At 35.9% G+C, this 5,047-nt stretch overlaps 2 pseudogenes; both read left to right on the forward strand.

Moving 5' to 3' along the window:
• The first annotated feature begins 1,050 nt into the window (after positions 1–1,050).
• Positions 1,051–1,167, forward strand: LOC145292414 (5S ribosomal RNA; annotated as a pseudogene).
• Positions 1,168–3,010: 1,843 nt separating this feature from the next.
• LOC145292428 (5S ribosomal RNA) lies at positions 3,011–3,127 on the forward strand (annotated as a pseudogene).
• Positions 3,128–5,047: the final 1,920 nt, after the last annotated feature.

Below are 5,047 nucleotides of genomic sequence, written 5' to 3' on the forward strand. Positions count from 1 at the left end.
TTGCACTTTGATATTTTGTGAGGTAACAAATCACATTTGATTTGATTTGAATATCAAAACCATATCTTATTCTGTCAGGTGGTAACCGCGACGGGATAGGAACTCTGAATCTCCTAACTGCCGTAATGGGATAGGAACTCTGAAACTCCTAACGGCCATTCATAGTTATTGTCATCTCACCATGTTTTGGTCAAGTAATCCTCTTCGGGGGCCGTGGCGTAGTGGGTAGAGACCTTGAATCTCTATGGTCGCAGGTGAGCATTTTCTGAAAATAGGCGTTTCAATCCTACCCAAAGCCGACCAGAGGTTTACTTGGCCAAAACGTGGTGAGACGGCAACAACTATGGATGGCAGTAATTGCTGAGAATGTAGTTAGGAGATTCAAAGTTCCTATCCCATCGCAGTTACCATCTGACGAAGGCCAGAAGAATAGTTGGCCGAAACGTCATTAAACAACAACTAAGAAAGATGAAGATAATAATCCGCAATAAAATAAATTAATAAATAATACTCATCTCAATAATGAATTCCAATTTTAAATAATATAAATATATCTTCTGGTCTGGTATATATCTATGTTTGCTTTGAAATAATAATAAGTTTTGTTTTAGGATTTTGAGATAAGGATTGATAAATCGGATTATTTAGATTATTCGCACTACTATTCTCATCTCGTATATTATTCTTATGTTGTTACGGTTGATGACCTGTGATGCAACAGATAAAAGTGCTAAATAATAATCAGTTCTAAATGACAGTTTTCTGGGGGTTGAAGGTTCAATCCTCAGTAAGGGTGATGCTAAGAAACAATTACGAATTAAAAGTGAAAGGTAGTTTGCTTGGAACATTGCTGGTAAATATATATGTTGGTATTTATGAAGGCTGATAGCAATGTAGAAAACTTCGGAATAGTGAAAGAAAGTATGTCACCTGACAGCTTCATTTTTGCATTCTTTTTTGAAAAAGGGAAGTTCTCACTCCAAATAATCCAAGATGTTACTCCATCCTGGATATTTGTATTAATATTTAGCAGTATATTTCCCATTTAAAGTATACGGCATAATCGCGTTGACACACCGGTTCTCATCAGATCACTGAAGTTAAACAATGTTGAGCCTGGTTAATACCAGTTGGGTGACCATTTGGGAATTCTAGGCGCTGTATGTGCTCTCTGCTTATCTCGGCATTTGTTTCCAGTCGTCCTGAACATACACTTCACTTGCCATTGGTATTTGACGATGTCGACTTAGGAGAGGTGTGGTTGGATATTGAACAACCTCCTGCCACAAAAATTTAATGCGTAGGCAACCCTCCAGTGGGTATCCATGGTCTGTCAAATACTGAAGGAGCTCTCTCTATATATATCTCCTATTTACTGATCTGATATGTGAAAAAGCTTTTGAAAAATAAATAGGTTTTGTAAAAATTCTTTACACAAATATTGTTTTCGATTGTTTGTTTTCGTTCATACTTTTTCCCACCATTTTGGTTTTTATGCATTGCTACCTGCCTTCATGAATACCCACATAATTACAAATTACTTAAAACTTTTACCCAGTCTTGACTGACGCGATGCGATCAAGCTATTAATACCTTCATTGATTGAAAAACGGACTTCGAAATTCCATACAGATTATTGAGTGCGTCATAAAGATTCCTGAGTTTGACAGAACAAATCGGGACAATGTCGGAGGTTACATCAGCTGAAACGTTATGAGAATATGATCCAAGATGAGAACAATAGACTGAATAATCCAAATGAACCATGACAGAACGAAGAACAATATTTCAAAATAAAGCCTGATAAGTTGACGAGCAAAGCCTAACAGACTGTTGAACAAAGCCTGAGAGACTGTCGAACAAGGCCTGACAGATTATCAAAGCTTAACATACTGACAAATCAAATCTGACAGACTATTGAACAAAGTCTGGCATACTGACGGACTAAGTCTAACAGACTGTTGAACAAAGCTTGGTAGACTGATAAACCAAGCCTTATAGACTCTCGAACAAAGACTGATAGACTGTCGGACAATGGAAGCAATACCTAGTCTTATATTTCTGTATAATATTCTGCAAAAATATATTTGTTTAAACTCATCTCTACTTCTGGTGGATCGCGGAGCGTGGGGTGTGTGTATTTTATATGAGATTTCCCAAAACGATTTTTGTCATATAAAACAGTGCAACTGTGAGATGGGTTTCTTGTTCTTTGTATCTCCTTCCTCCCACTCTTCTCGCTCTTCATCCTCCCACTCTTCTCATACAAAAGTGATCTCCCCTACCAAAAAAATGACCAAAGCACAAGTGATTTATTGGAAAAATATGAAAAATGTTGCTGCAAATAAGAATAAACTTGTAAAAAAAAAAAAAGAAGATAAAAAAATCTATTGTGAATGCATTCTCATTCTGTTGACTCATGGGACCATACTTATGAGTTTATTGGGATGAGCAAGGGGGGGAAAAAAGGTTAACTGTGGAAAGAGCGCAGAGTTTTTAAAAGCTATTTTCATAGGTTGTAATCTAATATAATATAATCTAATAGTGGAGATGTCTGTCTCTCTGAAATGTTAGAGGGATACACCTTTAGAGTTTTCAATACAAACTCTCTCTATCACACACATACACATACACACACGCACACACATATGAGTGTGTAAATATATGTTTGTAAAAATATATGTGAGCTCGCCCGCACGCGCGTGCGCGCACACACACACACACACACACACACACACACACACACACACACACACACACACACACACACACATTTAAGACAGAATTAAATGATGAAAATAAAGAAATTATATTATTTATTGAATCACCAGATGTTCAAAAGTCAAGGAAAATAATAGAAGTTTTTTTCTTATTCCAGGATCATTCAATAAATAACGTAAATTTTTATTTTTTTATTATTTAATTTTGTCATATTAATGCTCTATCTAGAATTTTGAGCTTCCCTTTATCAAGATAAGTATCTCTCCCCCCCCCCTCTCTCTATCTATATATATACAGCATAATCACGTTGACACACTAGTTCTCGCCAGATCACCGAAGTTAAGCAACGTTGAGCCTGGCTAGTATCAGATGGGTGACCATTTGGGAATTCTAGGCGCTGTATGTGCTCTCCGCTCATTACGGTATTGTTTCCAGTCGTCCTGTACCTCAACTTCCACAGGCATCCTTACAGTGGGTATCGATAGCCTGTCAAGACTGAAGGAGGCCATTATATATATATATATGCTTTTTTTTATTACCGTTTTATCTGTTTGGTTATATATGTTTCGGATGTTGGACCGTGTTTATGATCCTGCAGTCTCGTCAGACCTTACAGAAATGATTGTTATTATTTGGAAGAAGGGTTTTAGAGGAAATACGAGAAAAAAGGGGGGGGGGGATAAGAGATAATAAGGGGGAGGGAGACGAGTATCGACAATAGTTAAGTTTGAAGGTTAAGATACATTAGATTGTAGTGTGTGTAGTGTGCAATAGTATTGAGCACTCTCTTCAGGTTTTTACTAATTACCAGTTTTACCAAATATATATATATATATATATATATATATATATTTATATATATATGTATATAATATAAAGCTGAATGTGTGTGTGTGTGTGTATCTGGTCACGAATAGGCTTCTATATGGTTGACTATTTTAAAAAACGGATTACATATAATGATAGAAGATGTATTGAGACCCAAGAATGAGTATGTTTGATCTGGAAGAACGGCGGTTCATTAAAATTGTGGGGTCTGCATTTGCGCCTGGTCCACAAAGTATGGAAATAAAAAATTAAAATTTTTTTAAAAAAATCGTTTACAAGTGTTTTTGATATAGATGTACATAAGAATACTTTGATAAGTATGTTTTTACTTAAATAGAGATGGTATAATAAAATTGTGGGGTCTGCGTTCGCGCCTGGCCTCCATAGAATGGAAATAGGCACAAATTTTAATAAAGACTTTTCATATCTATCTGCGTAAGTATACTTTGATAATTATGTTTCAGTTTGAAGAAATATGGTATAATAAAATTATAGGGTGTTCGTTCGCACCTGACCTCCATAGAATGGAAATATGTCACAAAGTTTAACAAGGTTTTTAATATAGATCCACAGAATATTGTGATAAGTGTTTCAGTGTGAACAGGCATGGTATAATAAATTATGGGGTTTATCTATTTTCTTTTTACTTTCATCATATTTTGCTTTGGTTTTGATACCTCCAAATTCGAAGCTATCTCTTTACAACCGTTCCTTTTCATAACCTATCATACTTTCATAAATCAGAGTCCATTTTCTGTAGGCTGTTTGTGAACCGAGTCAACGACGGGTACTTTTGCTTGTATATATATATATATATATATATATATATATATATATATATATATATATATATATATATAAAATGAGGTCGTCATGATGTGGTACTGTGGCATCCTAAACACAGAACTGCTAAAGTAGGAAGACCTGTCATAGCTAGGGCTATGACAACAGCATTTTTTTTCCATTGTTTTGACTCTCGAGTATATATCCGCCACAGTTAGACACAATTAATCAACCGAGAACCATATCAATTTACATGAAAACATATAAGATATCAATGGATATATATCTGAGAATCAAAACAAGGAAAAGAATATGCTGTTGTCATAGCCCTAGTCATAACATACACGAAATTATTGACAGAAAACACTGGCTTACAACTTTAAAATCTTCCTAAGGACATGGCAGATAGAAACCTGTACAGAGAAAGAGTCAATTTGGTCCAGGCAACCCGCCCGATACGATGATAATACGTATATACTGACGGAATTTTTGGGGTCGTCACCAAAATCCGTTTTTTTGGGTGGCTTTTATACAGATAGAGAATTGCATCAGGGGTGAGATATCTTCTGGAGTGATAGAAGGATCCTACCATTTTTCCAGCGATCTTAGCAACAGACTTGATGTACGTATTCCATTTCAGGTCAGGGGTATAGGTCAAGCCCAGAAGCTTATCAAAACATGGTGCTTCCCCAAGACGAGAGCCACCCATATCAAT

Source organism: Euprymna scolopes, chromosome 13 (assembly GCF_053919585.1).
Source record: "Euprymna scolopes isolate OS-2025 chromosome 13, ASM5391958v1, whole genome shotgun sequence".
In the NCBI taxonomy this organism is placed as follows: domain Eukaryota; kingdom Metazoa; phylum Mollusca; class Cephalopoda; order Sepiida; family Sepiolidae; genus Euprymna; species Euprymna scolopes.